The sequence below is a fragment of the Eleginops maclovinus genome, chromosome 5 (assembly GCF_036324505.1).
Source record: "Eleginops maclovinus isolate JMC-PN-2008 ecotype Puerto Natales chromosome 5, JC_Emac_rtc_rv5, whole genome shotgun sequence".
Taxonomy (NCBI): Eukaryota; Metazoa; Chordata; class Actinopteri; order Perciformes; family Eleginopidae; genus Eleginops; species Eleginops maclovinus.
In genome coordinates, this window is record NC_086353.1 from 18,306,958 (window position 1) to 18,324,366 (window position 17,409).

Below are 17,409 nucleotides of genomic sequence, written 5' to 3' on the forward strand. Positions count from 1 at the left end.
AGTACTGCCCAACAAAACGAAAGTTAGTAATCCAAAATTAAAATGACATATTAAATGAAATATTAATCACAAACGCCACCTTATGTCTACTAGTGCTAGCAGTTAATCTTATATCATACGCAAAGCCAACTAACGATGGCTGACACGGTCAGGTTCAGCAGATAAAAGCCAAAAGCCAAATAAATTAACCCCCCCTGATAATCAATCCAAATCCTGCTTGTTAGTTACCAAACATATTAATATAAAAGTCATAACGAGTCATTACCGAACTCTTACCTTCACGCTGGCGAAGTCGTACTAGCTAACTAGCAGGCAATGCTTGGAAATTGGTTGTAACAACCAAGATAAAATATAGATAATAAGCTGTGCATATAAAATGAAGACCAGTATAAGCATCATAAAGGGCCTGTGATACAATATAAACAGTTGTTAATTCAAAAGAGGTCAATATTTCAGCAACTTACCTCTGGAACTAATCGACGCGCCGCAAGTAAGTGAACGGGGTCCAACGCCCAAATCCCAATGTTTGGAACTATCTCGATGTCCATACCCCGGAAGTAAGCGCCGCCATCTTTTACAACGGAGGTCTATGGGAGTGTCGCAACTCTTAGTATCTATATAGCTCTGGTCGGGTGACTGACTTTTTAATGATCCAATAGGAAATAAGCAATAATTGTAGTTCCTTTTTTACCCTTTTTCCTGTACGTCATCTTTACTGAACATCTTCAACCTGCCTGAATGTGTCCTACTTGTGGTCAAATGTGTAAAGAATATGAAGTTATTGCCGCCATTAAATCAATATTTGATCTCTGGTTGCTTTCAAGTCGTAAGGTGATGGCCACTCACAGAGATCTGGAGAACCTGCGGCGTGGCAATAAACCTTCCAGAAGCTCCACACGTTGAGAAGAAGATTTTCATTGTTGACCCGATGTTTTTTGAGTAATGAAGGCGTTCGAGTGTACAAATGTTTGTGTATCTCCGTTTTTCAGTCTGTTTTGTGTCACTGACAGCTGGGTTGTTGTGTTTAAAGTCTTAGTTCTTCCCAAAATAAAGTTGGATGTTGTGCATTTTTTCGTTTCTGTTTCCTAGTGATTTTATTTTTTGTTTTAAGAAGTAGAAAATGAAAATCATGCCATTTTTTAAGTTTAGTTAATAACTTATTGAACATGATAAAGAAAAACGCCTTGTATTTCAATTTTATTTTTTCAATTTTAAACAAAAATTAAATGTCCACTAGTTTTTGGCATTTTAATATCCATTTGTAAAAAGAAAATCCAATGACCAAAACATACACTGACCTAAATCAAATATTTGTCATTGTGATTTAAGCAAATAGTTTTTGTCTCAACACATAATCGTGCGGCTTCTATGATTAAGACAAAAGAACATTAATTATGAGTCAGAGCTGAAACTATTAAAGAATGTATCAAACAGACAACTGATCCAAAAACACAATTCAATTGTTGTTTTATTCCTTTAACTTATATTGTTTTTTTTTTGAGAAAAATAACAAATACTAAAGGGTTTAAGTTTCTAAAATGCGAAGATTTCTTTTCTAAATATATTACCTGAAAAAATGGCATAATACTGTAGCATTGAATATCTATGCAAAAGCAAGCTTTTAAACTTGTTGACACAATCTTTTTTTGACTAAAAAACAATTTAGGGATAATAAAACTGAAAGTTTTTTTTTGCTTTCTTACTATTTAATTAAAACACGGCAAATTATTTTTGAAAGGTGATAAGGAATAAAAGATAGAAAAGTACTTAATTGACCCAAAATTTTGGGAAAATTTTTAAAACCCGGTGTGGATCCTTTCTAACGCGACCCCATTGACTTTGGCACCCCCCCTTTTGGATCTGGGTCCTGGATTATGTTACAGACTGCAGTAAACACTATCGTTCTGAGGAAAAGGAAAGAAGGGGAAACGTTAAATCCTAAAAGCAACCTGGAGTGGTGTAAGAAGGGGCGGTCGAGAAAAAAAGGGAAACAAACTCGGGGTTTTAGCTCAGTAGGGATTGGGAAACTCAGTGGGTTTTTGTTTTACGGGAAAAAAAAGAAATTACAAATTGAAGGTTTTACAAAGAGAAAATGCGACCCCTGATTAATATAAACAAAGGCAGAAGAAAAATAATTTGGCCCAAAATTGTTAATGTAATAAGTTATGTCTACATGTTTGTTCTTTTGTAAAATAATAAACAATTTTTTAAGATTTGTTTTTGTCTTGATAGATTCATGAAAGCTGACAGTTTATTTCCCTTTTTAGTTGTTACACCCAACTTCCTCCATCCAGTGGGTGGAGGTGATGGGGGAAAGATTTTGGTCCCAGACCAGAAGAGCTACAAACCGACTGTGGGCTCCAGAGAACTCCCCCTTCTAAAGTAAGTAAAGCCTTTATTTTCTGTTCAATCAAAATACTGTATACCATTTTTTTTTTTTATGGACCCGTTCCCCCGGGTTTTGAAAGTGTGTTTTTTGTAAATGTTGTGGCTGGGTTCCCTGTCCCTTTTAAAAGGGGGAATGTTAAGGGGGGGGCTGCTAGTTAGGGGGCCGGAAAAGTCCCAAGCACTTTATTAAAATAGAGGCATTGGGGATCGACGCTTGATCAGCTTTTCCCTTTAAGATGCATTTCCCAAATCTTTTTTGTTTGTTAAAGAAAACGTCTGTAAGTGTTTCTTTATTTTCCATGTGTTGAATTATAGATTTTCTTTATGCTTATGTTTAGTTTTATTAATACTTACCTTATTTTTGTATTGTTTTTAAAGTTTCCGAAATTCCATTAAATAATGAGTAATCCTCAAACCTGTGGATTTTTTTGGGAAAAATTTTAACTGAATGGATAGTTAGTTGTTGGCTAGCGAGCCCATTAAGTAAAAAAGACGCAACACAGCAAAACAAGATAGCCGAGACAGCCATTTACAGAGCTAAATTGCTAACCGGCAAAGGGAAAAGACACCCCTACACCCTGTACGCCATCATTTTTTTGCGGGTTTTAAAAAAAAGCACGTCTTATGAGAGCTAACAGAAAAAACAAAGAAAATGGGATAATAAGTCTGGAGCTTCGCTTTTCCCGGTACATGTCCAGCTCAAAGATGTCTATGGCTGTGGCCATGCCAAAAAGCAAAAGTGAAGCAGCGAAAGCTAGAGGGCGCATTCAAAAGGAATTGAATTAAAGGTAGAGCAAGCACGGTTTAAATGCCAACTTAAAGCTTTAAAACGAAGAGAAAAAAAAAAAAAGATCTGCCATAGGGGAGGCTGATTCTTGATGGTGGTATGAAGAACAGTGGTTCGAGTGGTCAGTGAGGCTCCCAGTAAAGTATCAAAAAAAAGCAAAAAAGAGCGTACTGTGCTTCGTGCAGAGCAACCCAGTAAAACTGCAGTTGTTCCCCACCCAATTAAATGGTGACAACCCAAATTCCCAAAAACCCCAAAGCATCAGCCAACCCCAAAGGGACCATCCTTTGAGACTACGTCTTCTACGCATCTCAAGTGTCGCTTATAGAGAGACTACCCTGACTACCCCCGCAAGTCCCTATATTAAAGCGTCGCACATTATGCCAAATAAGCATTTGCCATCCCCTGTACTCGCCTTTCATGGAGCGCCCTGTAGAGTTGGGATGCGACCACTCTAAACCCCCCAATGCCCTCGCTAAAATTGGCCCGCCCCACCTGTGACTCAGTACTCATGTATCGATGAAAAACCCAATGAATAGGGTAGGGAAAAAATGTCGTTCCATGTGCTATTGAAAAAACCGGACTTTCTGCTGGAAAAAACAGCTCGATTCTCACCAAGTATCTCGGAAAAAGTCAGCAAAAAGGTTAAAGGGATTAAATCGGTCAATCAGACACCCGCCTACTGGATTGCTATGGCTGGGGGCGGCTCGACGGCTATAGGTCCCCGGGGAGGCCGCAAACGGGCCCCTCTTTGGTAAACGGGAAAAACTTACCCAGAATTTAAAAACAAAGGACCCACAGGCTTCGGTTTTAGCAGATTGTTGTCAGAGCTGGAAGCGCAAAACAAGATGGTACTTCACCGGTTTTTCATACTTGGACATTCAAGAGGGTCAATCTATAATTGAGAAACTCCCACAACATTCGGGAAAAAAGTGGATTTTCGGTCAGATACAAACGTGACCATTGGGTTTCATTTTCCCCTCCTTTCTTGGTTTGTGATTCATTCCCCAATGAAGAAAAAGCCGTACGCCCCAAGTTCAACCTTTTACACAAGTTCGCAGAGAAAAGACAATGGGAGAGGCCTTGAAGGCCCCTGTATACGTTCACAAGCCCCAAGTCTTTCAGTGGCAAGCCTGAGTCAAGAGTAGGTAAAAAAACCAGTGGACCCAACAACACTGCCCCCTACTGGAAAGCCTCCCCCCCTGATGAAATGCAGAGGCTTTCGAGAAAAAAGATTTTGGGAGGAACGCAACATTTATAAAAGAACACTACATCTGCTTTCGTGTTGCTCTCCCAGAGCATCTCGCCGGGAACGCTCCGCCGTGTCAAATGTAGGGAAATGTGAGGCCCCAAACCCACACGACAGCACTACACCGGCCAGCAACTGGAAGTCCAATTCGTCCCCCCCCGTTCGAGTATGGGGAGGAGGACAAAGCGGAGGGCCAGGAGGTCACTTCGAGGTGCATCAAGTGTGTGGCGAAGGATTAAGTGCGAGAGCCTGGCTAAGATCTCCCTGTCAGTGTGCCCCCACTGGACACAGACAGGAGTCCAAGGGATTTAGCAAAATCGTTGATCAAAAAACCCGCTCCCTTGCCGTTCGAGTTCTTTGAGTCTTTAAGATTTGGGTGCTCTACGAATACATCTAAGACATGTGCAGGACTTAAAGAGACGGGGGGAGAAAGCCTCGGTTTACATTGGTCATGGACAAGAAATTAGTTTTTCTTACTAGCTTCTCAAATGCAACGAAGCCCCTGCAATCGAGCTGAGATACCTCCCGGGGGCGCCGCCGCCACCATACTCCCTAAAATTTATTGCAGATGAAATACCCCCCCATCTGATGCTAAGTACTCCTCCTTCTGGGAAGAGACATTTGAGGTTACACAAGGTCAGGATAGTTTAATGGTCAGGAAATGCATTTGCCCAAAGACTGGACTAGGGGGGTCGTCACGTGATTTTCCCTTGGAGGTGCACACAGATCACCACAGGGAAAACAGCATAAAAACTCCACCCTAGAAAACGGTGTGTCCCCATCTACAGCCAGAAAACCCCAATAAAAGTGAAAGGGGTTTTCAGAAAGCACCTACTATAAAAACCATCCATCCCTTCCTTGATAGCTTGGGAAAAGCTAGCAGAAGCAGCTTAGGCCAAAGCCATCTTCACTGTACTCCCGATGATCACAGACTTGCACCTTCCATGGAGGATTGATTTCCCTTCAACATGGATGTGATTTCCCCACCAAGACAGCCCCAAAAAAAAGCGGGGTTCGGCCCTCTCCCTTTCCCCCCCCAAAAAAAGGCTGCCCAAAAAGGAGCCCAAGTGATGACCCCTCCTCTCGCTCCGCCGCACTTGGAAAAAAACGACCGCGATGAAGGCCCACTTTCTGAGTTCATGCAGAACTGTTGCAGGGAATGCAGAGTCGTCCCCCCCTGCAAGTAGGGAAAGAAGTGGTACTTCCCCCTGTTGGGCTTTTTGTCCTTCCCAAAAAGCCGGAAAGTGGGGTTTTTGACAGAGGCATACTGGGGTCCACTCAACGTGTTGTCCCCGGCCCGGACCTGAACAACACCCTGCTGGGGTATTTATGAGGTTCGGAAGGAGAAGTGCCATTGGCTGAATCGAACACATGTTCACTGTTCGTGGTAAAGGAAGACCACAGGGATATCTCGTTCTATGAAAGGGACAAGCCTCCTGCAAGTCGTGGACTACCGGATGCGAGTGCACCTTTTTGGGAACAGTCCTTCTCCTGCTGTGGCCGTGTACGGTCTGAGAAGAGCGGCCAAAGAAGCAGAGGCAGAGTATGGCAGTGACGCAAGAAGACTCATTGAACGTGAGTTCTATGTTGACGATGCTTTGAAGTCGTTCGCTACTGAGGAAGAGGCCATCAGCGTTCTTGGAAGAACACAGAAGATGCTTTCAGCCTCTAACCTCAGGTTGCACAAGATTGCATCAAATCGACCAGCAGTCATTCACGCATTCCCACCTCAAGATCGCTCCAAAGACGTCAACAACTTGGATCTCTTTGTCGATGACCTGCCAGTCCAACGTAGTCTTGGATTGTCTTGGAACATGCGAGCAGACACCTTCACATTCCAGATTGAAAACGACAAAAAGCCATTCACTCGCAGAGGGGTGCTGTCAACCGTAAACAGTCTATATGACCCTCTAGGGTTTGTTGCACCGGTCTCTGTTCACGGAAGGCTGATACTCAGAGAGCTCACCACGCAGGCAGAGGATTGGGACTCACCACTCCCAAAAACATGGAGATCGAGTGGACAAGATGGAAAGAGTCGCTTCAGGACTTACAGGACCTCCAGATACCTCGTCCTTACACGTCCCTCTCTACCGCAGGTGCACAAGTAAGAGAACTCTGTGTTTTTGCAGATGCATCGGTGAAAGCTGTCGCAGCTGTGGCCTACATTAAGGTGACGAACCACGAAAACCAACCCGAGGTTGGCTTTGTCTTCGGGAAGGCAAAGCTGGCGCCTCAGCCTGACCTCACTATCCCAAGACTAGAGTTGTGCGCTGCTGTACTTGCTGTGGAGATAGCCGAGTGATAGTTGAAGAGATGGATGTCACATTCAACAACATCACATACTACACAGATAGCAAGGTTGTCTTGGGATACATCCACAACCAGTCGAGGAGATTCTATGTGTTCGTGCATAACAGGGTTCAACGTATTCGTCAATCACCCTGTCTCGGCCAGTGGAAGTACGTCCGTACAGACCTTAATCCAGCCGACGTTGGAACAAGAACAGCTACTCCAGCCCTCCTACGCAGCACAACATGGCTCACCGGGCAGACTTTCTTAAGAGTGAATCCTTGTCCACGCTGAAACTGAAGAGAGCTACGACCTCATCGATCCTTCCTCTGACTCTGAAGTACGTCCTCAGGTGACCACAAGTATCACACATGCAGCCATAGGTATGGTTCATCCTCAACGCTTTGAACGCTTCTCTAAGTTCAGCACTCTCGTCACAGCAGTTGCACACCTGATCCATGTAGCACACTCCTTCATCCGCCCTGTGCAAGGCGAGTGCCAAGGGTGGCACATCTGTCGTCCTACAGAGGAAGAGCTGGCGAGAGCTAAAGTGTGCATCATGAGGAGTGTTCAGAACCATTGTTATGCAGAAGAGCTGAAGTGCATAGCCAAAGGGTTCCCCATTCCATCCTCCAGCAGCCTCTGGAGTTGCATCCTCTCCAAGACCCAGATCAACTCCTAAGAGTAGGAGGACGCACAGCACAAGCAGGTTTAAACATGAATGAAACACACCCCATCATCATCCCTGGCCAGTATCATCTGGCGACTCTGCTGGTGTGTCACTATCACGAGGCTGTGAAACACCAGGGAAGACATCTTACTGAAGGTGCAATACGGGCTGCTGGTTTCTGGCTGGTGGGAGCAAAACGCTGTATCGGCAGTCTGCTGTACAGATGCGTCACCTGCAGGAACTGCGAGGAAAAACCGAACATCAACAGATGGCCGATCTGCCAGCAGAACGACTCCAAGTAGCACCTCCATTCACCTACGTAGGTGTTGATGTTTTTGGGCCATGGGAAGTCGTCTCACGCCGCACAAGAGGAGGACACGCTAACTCTAAACGATGGGCTGTGATGTTCTCATGCATGAGTTCAAGGGCAGTTCATATTGAAGTGATCGAGGCAATGAGCACCAGCAGCTTCATCAACGCTTTGAGAAGGTTCTTTGCCATCAGGGGCCCCGCAAAACAGATTCGGTCCGACTGTGGCACGAACTTCGTCGGCGCTTCCCGAGAGCTGGAGATGGACAAGACAAGTCCTACTTTCCAGAAAGTGGAAAAGTACCTGAGCACTCAGAGTTGCACCTGGGTGTTTAATCCGCCCCACGCATCCCACATGGGGGGAGCGTGGGAACGTATGATTGGCATCGCTCGCCGTATACTGGATTGTATGCTGTTGGAAGAAAAGAAATCTCGTCTGACCATGAAGTTCTCACAACATTCATGTCCGAGGTAACTGCTGTCATGAACGCGAGACCACTCATCCCAGTGTCATCAGATCCGGAGTCGCCTCTCATCCTCACCCCAGCAATGCTCCTGACCCTCAAAACAGGCGCTACTCCTCCTCCTCCTCCTGGCCACTTTGATGAGGCAGATCTCTTCAAAGAGGAATGGAAGCAAGTTCAAAGCCTAGCTGACATCTTTTGGAGCAGATGGAGGAGTGAATATCTCAAAACCCTGCAGCTACGTCACAAGTGGCAAGGAAAGAAGCCTTGTCTCCAAGAAGGGGACATCATTCTCTTAAAAGATAGTCAAGCAAAGAGAGATGAATGGCCCATGGGCATTCTCACCAAGACCTTTCCAGGAGAAGATGGACTGGTTCGGAAAGTTGAAGTGGAAGTCGTCAAAGGTGGAACCAAGAAGACGTTCTTTCGTCCTGTTACAGAAGTTGTTCTGCTTCTGTCTCCTAAGACTGATTCTGTTAATTAATGTAGAGTCTTGTAAGGACCCTAAGTGGGAGTGTTCTGCCCCTGGCATTGAAAGTGTGTTTTTTGTAATGTATGTGGCATAGGTTCCTGTACCTTTAAGAGGGAATGCTCTAAGGGAGGGGCTGCTAGTTAGGTGACCGGAAGTCACAAGCACGTTATTCACATAGAGAGCATGCAGGATCGACAGCTTGATCAGCTCTTCCATTAAGATGCAGTTCCACATCTTCTTGTTTGTTAAAGCAACGTCTGTAAGTGTTATCTTTATTTTCCATGTGTTGAATTATAGATTTACTTCTTTATGCTTACTGTTTAGCTTTATTAATACTTACCTTATGTTTGTATTGTGTTTACAGTTTCACGAAATTACCATTAAACTACATGAGTAATCCTCAACACGCTGTGGAGTTTTTTGGGAAACGTTTAACTGAATGGATAGTTAGCTTGCTTGGCTAGCGAGCCCATTACATTGTATTGCTCTAATCAGAGGTGGGAGAAGTACTCACATCTTGTAGTTGAGTAAAAGTAGAAGTAGCAGAGTGGAGGAATACTCTGTTAGAATCAAAAGTCCTGCGTTCAAAATGTGACTCAAGCAAAAGTACAAAAGTATTATCCTCTAAAGAGACCTAAAGTACCAAAAGTAAAAGTATTCAATATGCAAATTGGCCCATTAAAGAATAATATAAATGAAAATACTCAAGTAAAGTACAAGTCTCTCAAAATAGTACTTAAGTACTTTACTTGAGTAAATGTAATTAGTTACTTTACACCACTGGCTCTAACTTGCCGTTGCATTCATCTACTGCTCCTCTCTTCCCTTTTGGACTTTTGACTCATAACACCATTGGTCAGTTCTCTTCCCCCCCTCCCACCTCATCTGTGCTCTTATTGGCTGGATGGGGACATCAGGTTTCAGCAATAGACTGCATGGCACCATCCAGTCAGGCTTTGAAGATGGTGTAATGAGGGAATAAAATCTAGAAAAAGTCAAACTGATATACTATGGGTTTAGTGGTAGGGTAAATACAATTTAAAGACACAGATTGTAAACAAAATAAATTCTACCTGAGGAAATGAGGTGGTCCGGGTCAGAGCTATATAGATACTAAGAGTTGCGACACTCTTTGATGTGCCGCCAGGGCAGTCACTTGGTTCATGTAAGCCCGGATATTTCCAAACAAACGCTGCGCTGTCATGTTATTCTATCGGACTGACAGCAGCGATTGCGTTATTGAATGGTAAATATTAAAGAAAACACACACCTAAACAGTTGTTCAGCTGTTATTGCATATTTGTTAATGTCAGTTTTGCATTTGGAGAGGCAGGGTGACAACGGAAAGCTGTGTATTACTTAGATTAGTTTTACTTTTTTTGGGGGAAAAGCTTAGTTATCATGGGTCGCACTACTGGCTTTAGTAGTTCTAACTTAACTTTTCCTTTCCATATCGTGCATCTGATGATAGACGTCTCATGATTTTCATTTTAACGTAACTGGGCTGTTTTATTGATTCGTGATTTTGCTTATAAATTCCGATTCAACCATTAGCCCACCATCGTGGTAGCGCTAAGAGGTTTGCCGTGGTCCGTTCAGCATTCGCCTAGCTCAGTTCTTCTGATGAAAGTGACCACCCCCAGGACCTCAACACGAACATGATCATGTTAAGACTAAGAATATCATTTTAACATTAAGCTATACACATATTATCAAAACAATAAAAACAAATTTACGGTTGTTTGTTTTGGGTCTATAGGTAAGTGCAGTCATCAAGATTTTTCTTAGCTGTAAGTCAAAGTCAAGTCCACTTTATTGTCAAAGTTTCCACATGTTTATACATACAGAAAATTGCAATACTGTTTCTGGCAGTCCCACAGTGCAAATATAAACAAGAACATATAACATAAAAAGATAAGAACCTTGAAACAAGGGGGAGTAAAAAGGGGTATACAAAAAAAAAAAAAAAAGGTAATATATTCATATATTAGACATAATATATGTATATATATAAATAATACAGAGCCTTGGGGGGCCCCATGCTCAGTGTTAGTGTGTTCGATGTGTTGTTGTTGACCCAGACAGCTTGTGGTCTCTCTGTGAGGAAGTCCAGCAACCAGTTGCACAGAGAGAGGCTGAGGCCCCGGTCTGTAAGTTTACGCACAAGCTGCTGGTGTTGAATGCTGAGCTGAAGTCTATGAATAGCATTCTGACGTAGGAGTTCTTAGTGTCCAGGTGTGTGAGGGCTGGGTGTATAGCGGAGGTCATTGCATCCTCTGTGGACCGTTTAGCTCGGTAGGCAAACTGAAACGGGTCCAGTTAGGGAGGAAGAGTGGATTTAATCTGCTTCATGACCAATTTAACAACAAAACTAAAGGTGGGATATGGTGGGGCAAAGTCAGGAGCAAGAAGAACAATTGTGAGAACAACACCAAAAGAACGAGCAATAAAGTAGAGCTAGGGGTTTGGTCATGAACTCTGACCTCTTACTAATCCAAGTCAGAGGGACATTAGTGGTTGGGGGGAAGTCTCTGTGATTTTCAATGATGTCTGAGTTCTGATGGCTATTGGTTACAACTAACATTTTAATAGATCAGGTCATACCATAGTTGCAGCATTTGGATGCTCTAATCGCTCCGAGAAGGGGTTCCATATGTATGGCTTCCTTAAGGACGTCAAGGGCCAGTTGTGACAGGTCTTATAGTGGAGGATCTGATGAGGCAGCTCCGAAGCAATGAATATGCCTCTGCCTGACATCAGGACCATTCAGAGGAGGATGCAGCATGTCAAGAGCCAGGAGTGTTGGGGGAGGTGTTTCACATGCTGAGGCTGAATGCAGATGGCATGAGTGAAATGGAGAAGAAATGTGTGCTCACCTTGCATGAGATGTCCATCACCCCCAGCATCAAGTTGCATCTGGGAACAGTGAGGCTGTTTGGCAACACAACCCTACCTGGCCACAAAGGCCAGGCCACTCATGCCTTAGTGTTCATGCTGGCTGGTGCTACTACACGGTGGAAACAGGTTGTGGCTTACCATTACAGTGGTAATTCTACTGATGGTGCAATGTACCGGCCCATAATACTCAGCATTTTCTTTCTTTCTTTTTTCAATATTTTTTAAGGGGCTTTTTGCCTTTAATAGGACAGGACAGTGGAGAGTGACAGGAAAGTGGGAGAGAGAGTCGGGGTGTGATCCGGAAAGGACCACGGGTCGGGAATCGAACCCGGGTCGCCAGCTTACGGTGCAGGTGCCCCAGCCAGTCGCGCCACGGCCGGGGCCAATACTCACCATTTTGAAAACAGCGGCGTCTATAGGGCTTCACGTGGTAAACATCACCACAGACATGGGGAGCCCCAATAGGGCTATGTGGAAGTCATTTGGGGAGACCTATGCCAAGCCGTGGATAGCACATCCTGTGGAGCCAGACCAGCGCCTCTACTTCATGGCTGACGTTCTACACGTGGTGAAGAAATGGAAGAGTGCCTTGGTCAATGGTCACATCATCACCATACCACAGGATGTGGTGGACAAGGAAAAGCTGCCATCCAGTGTGGTGTCTGTTGGCCCCTTGAAAGATCTGGTGTCATACCAAGAGGGCATGGCCCTAAATCTGGCACCCAAGTTGTCTAGAGGCGTCCTGGAGCCTAGCCATTTTGAGAAGATGAAGGTCTGTTCAGCGATGCCCCTCTTCAGCAAGTCAACGAGTGCTGCCCTGAGGTACATGGTGACGGAGGAGCACAAACCAGAGTCCTACCTTACCACTTTGTGGTTTTTGGAGAAGGTGGACCACTGGTTTGACCTCATGTCATCGCGCAACACTGTTACTGCCCTAAGTCATTTCAAGATGGAGGAGTATGATAAGGCAATCACCTTCCTCCGGGACTTCATCCATCTGTTTCGGGGACGGAAGATCGGTCCCAAGGGCAGCTGGAAACCAGTCCATACAGGACTGGTGATGGCCACAACAACAATCCTGGAGGTCCAGCATGGCCTGTTGAGACAAGGGCTCAAATTTGTTCTCACAAGCAGCTTCACTGCCTGGAAAACACATTTCCGTCCATTCGTCTGAGGAACTCTGTCCCGACACCCCTGGAGTTCCAATATGCACTGCGCGCTGTCACCGTGGGCCAGTTCCTATCGCCAGTGCATACTGGCAGTTACCTGGAGGATGGATCAGATCACTTGGCAGACTTCCTGTACATGCAGAACAGCAGCTGCAGTCCTCCTGAGGTTCTGAGATTGGAGCAGCTGGTAGACCTTACAACCACCTGACATCACCAAAACCGAGTCCTGTGTGCTATACTACCTGGCAGGATACATTGTGAAAAGGGTCATCAGCTTCTCACTTTGTGAGAAATGCCAGTGTGCACTAGTCAGCAATGGTGAAAATGAGAGGGCTGTTCTGCTGGAATTAAAAGAATTTAAAAGGGGGCACTTTACCGTCCATCTGATGAGGTTTTCACCTTGTTCAGAACGTGGAGCAGCTGTTCCGCGTGAGGACAACTGATGTCCTCATGGAGTCCTCAAATGCAGTGGCACAGCTAGAACAAGAGGCCATGTTACTGGACAGCAACCTTCCCTCATGCCATGATCTGAAAAAAAAAACCTCACGACATACGTCAGGCTGAGGTTAAGGATTGCTTCAAAGGTTATCAGGGCTGAGAGGAAGGGTAAACATAAAGGATGTCTTGGCAGCAAGAGTCAGAGTAAAAAGGCAAAGAAGACCCAACAGAAAGAACAGACTACTGCACCAAAGGTCATAACATCTAGGCCACTGCCAAACACCTTACTCGTTGCCATGGATGTACTTGGCATCTCCATTCCAGGTCCACCGTCAGCAGCCCCCAGCCTCCTCTTTCTCATCAGCTACCAGCCGCCACCAGCTTCCGCCACAATCACCAGCCTCTGCCACAAGCAGCCGCCGTTCACCACCAGCAGCAGCCGCCGTTCACCGCCAGCAGCAGCCGCCGTTCACCGCCAGCAGCAGCCGCCGTTCACCGCCAGCAGCAGCCGCCGTTCACCACCAGCAGCAGCCGCCGTTCACCGCCAGCAGCAGCCGCCGTTCACCACCAGCAGCAGCCGCCGTTCACCGCCAGCAGCAGCCGTCTTGGTTGATATGAGGCTGAACAAAGTGTTTATTTGGTTAAATTAAACTAGTTAACATTAAACTAGTATATACATTACAATACAAAGTTTCCTCACAGTAAATGAGTATCTGAGATATATCACGGGAACCTTGAGTGTTCACGCTTCGTTCATGAGTTGACATCCCTTAAACTAACTTCACCAATCAAGTTAACACGGAACAGTACAAAAAACGTAGTACAGTAAGTACTGTCAACATAACGAAAAGTTAGTATATCCCAAAATTCAATGACATATTAAATGAAATATTAATCACAAACGCCACCTTATGTCTACTAGTGCTAGCAGTTAATCTTATATCATACGCAAAGCCAACTAACGATGGCTGACACGGTCAGGTTCAGCAGATAAAAGCCAAAAGCCAAAATAAATTAACCCCCCCCTGATAATCAATCCAAATCCTGCTTGTTAGTTACCAAACATAATTAATATAAAAGTCACTAACGAGTCATTACCGAACTCTTACCTTCACCGCTGGCGAAGTCGCACTAGCTAACTAGCAGGCAATGCTTGGAAATTGGTTGTAACAACCAAGATAAAATATAGATAATTAAGCTGTGCATATACAAATGAAGACCAGTATAAGCATCATAAAGGGCCTGTGATACAATATAAACAGTTGTTAATTCAAAAGAGGTCAATATTTCAGCAACTTACCTCTGGAACTAATCGACGCGCCGCAAAGTAAGTGAACGGGGTCCAACGCCCAAATGCCAATGTTTGGAACTATCTCGATGTCCATACCCCGGAAGTAAGCGCCGCCATCTTTTACAACGGAGGTCTATGGGAGTGTCGCAACTCTTAGTATCTATATAGCTCTGGTCCGGGTGACTGACTTTTTAATGATCCAATAGGAAATAAGCAATAATTGTAGTTCCTTTTTTACCCTTTTTCCTGTACGTCATCTTTACTGAACATCTTCAACCTGCCTGAATGTGTCCTACTTGTGGTCAAATGTGTAAAGAATACTGAAGTTATTGCCGCCATTAAATCAATATTTGATCTCTGGTTGCTTTCAAGTCGTAAGGTGATGGCCACTCACAGAGATCTGGAGAACCTGCGGCGTGGCAATAAACCTTCCAGAAGCTCCACACGTTGAGAAGAAGATTTTCATTGTTGACCCGATGTTTTTTGAGTAATGAAGGCGTTCGAGTGTACAAATGTTTGTGTATCTCCGTTTACAGTCTGTTTTGTGTCACTGACAGCTGGATTGTTGTGTTTAAAGTCTTAGTTCTTCCCAAAATAAAGTTGGATGTTGTGCATTTTTTCGTTTCTGTTTCCTAGTGATTTTATTTTTTGTTTTAAGAAGTAGAAAATGAAAATCATGCCATTTTTTAAGTTTAGTTAATAACTTATTGACCATGATAAAGAAAAACGCCTTGTATTTCAATTTTATTTTTTCAATTTTAAAACAAAAATTAAATGTCCACTAGTTTTTGGCATTTTAATATCCATTTGTAAAAAGAAAATCCAATGACCAAAACATACACTGACCTAAATCAAATATTTGTCATTGTGATTTAAGCAAATAGTTTTTGTCTCAACACATAATCGTGCGGCTTCTATGATTAAGACAAAAGAACATTAATTATGAGTCAGAGCTGAAACTATTAAAGAATGTATCAAACAGACAACTGATCTAAAAACACAATTCAATTGTTGTTTTATTCCTTTACCTTATATTGTTTTTTTTTTAGAGAAAATAACAAATACTAAAGGGTTTAAGTTTCTAAAATGCGAAGATTTCTTTTCTAAATATATTACCTGAAAAAATGGCATAATACTGTAGCATTGAATATTCTGTGCAAAAGCAAGCTTTTAAACTTGTTGACACAATCTGTTTTGACTAAAAACACACTAGGAGATAGATAAAAACTGAAAGTTATTTTTTGCTTTCTTACTATTTAACTTAACAGACACGGCTAATTATTTTTGTAATTGTGATAAGGAATAGATAGATAGATAAGAACTTAATTGATCCTAATTTGGGAAATTTTTGAACACGGTGCTGGATCCTCTTCTAACGCTGAGCCACTTCAGACTTTGGACACCACCGACCCGTTTGGATCTGGGTACCTGGATTATGTTACAGACTCGCAGCTGAACACTATCGTTCTGAGGTAAGGAAGAAGGGGAAACGTTAAATCCTACAAGCAACCTGAGAGTGGTGTAAAGAGGTTTCAAGGTTTCAAGGTTTTATTTGTCATATGCACAGCAGATACAGCGTATATGTTGGCAATGAAAATCTTATGTCGCGTGCTCCTCCAACAACTCAACATACATGGTGCAAAAGATAAATAAAATAGTGCAAAAAGAGAGAAGAATATTTACAATAACAACAATAAAGATTTGAGGATGTGAAATATATACATATGTGGAATACATTGAGAGTATTTAAATACTTTACACTGTGAATGAGGAGGTATGGACAGATGCATATATTATGTATAGCAGATGTTCAAGGTTCAGGTTTCAATATGGCAGATATGTATAATATATAGATATGTGTACTATAAACAGATATGTATGGCAGATGTGTATAATATATATATATATGTATGTGTGTACTATAAACAGATGTGAGTAGACATTCACAGAGCTCAGGAGTTCAGTAGTCTTATAGCCTGTGGTATAAAACTGTCTCTGAGTCTGGTGGTCTTGGTCCGGATGCTGCGGTACCGTCTGCCAGACGGCAGCAGACAGAACAGATTGTTGCTGGGGTGATGGGGGTCCTTTAATATCCTACCGGCCTTCTTCCTACACCGCTGGGTGTAGAGGTCCTCCATGGATGGCAGCTCCGTCCTGGTGATGTGCTGAGCAGTTTTCACCACCCTCTGTAGAGTCTTACGGTTGAGGGCGGTGCAACTGCCATACCAGGCGGTGATGCAGCCAGTCAGGATACTCTCGATGGTGCACCTGTAGAAGTTGCAGAGTATCCTGGAGTCCATGTTGAACTTCCGCAGCCTGCGGAGGAAGAAGAGCCGCTGTCGAGCCGTCTTGGATATGACCCTGGTGTGATGTGTCCATGTCAGGTCCTCACTGATGTTTACCCCGAGGAACCTGAAGCTGCTGACTCTCTCCACAGGAGTCCCGTCGATGGTGATGGGTGTGTGTGCCTCTCTCTGCCTCTTCCTGTAGTCCACAATCAGCTCCTTTGTTTTGCTGACGTTGAGATGGAGGTTGTTGTCCTGGCACCAAGATGTCAGGGCTCTGACCTCCTCTCTGTACGCCGTCTCGTCGCCGTCTGTGATCAGGCCGATGACGGTCGTGTCGTCAGCAAACTTGATGATGGTGTTGGAGCTGTGTGTGGCCACGCAGTCGTGCGTGAACAGGGAGTAGAGGAGAGGGCTGAGCACACAACCCTGAGGGGCTCCGGTGTTGAGGGTCAAGGTGGAGGATGTGATGTTCCCCATCCGCACTGCCTGGGATCTGCCCGTCAGGAAGCTCATGATCCAGTCACAGAGGGCGCTGTTGAGCCCAAGGTCCCTGAGCTTAATGATGAGCTTGGAGGGCACAATGGTGTTGAATGCTGAACTGTAGTCAATGAACAGCATTCTCACATAAGTGTTCCTCTGGTCCAGGTGGGAGAGGGCAGTGTGGAGGGTGAGGGAGATGGCATCATCCGTGGACCTG

At 44.2% G+C, this 17,409-nt stretch overlaps 1 long non-coding RNA gene across 1 annotated transcript in view; it reads left to right on the plus strand.

The window, feature by feature from the left end:
* Positions 1-973, plus strand: part of LOC134864207 (uncharacterized) — a 10,323-nt gene extending 9,350 nt beyond the window's left edge. The window contains exon 3 of the long non-coding RNA XR_010165799.1: positions 825-973. This is a non-coding gene — a long non-coding RNA (uncharacterized LOC134864207). The remainder of the gene's footprint in view (positions 1-824) is intronic.
* Positions 974-17,409: the final 16,436 nt, after the last annotated feature.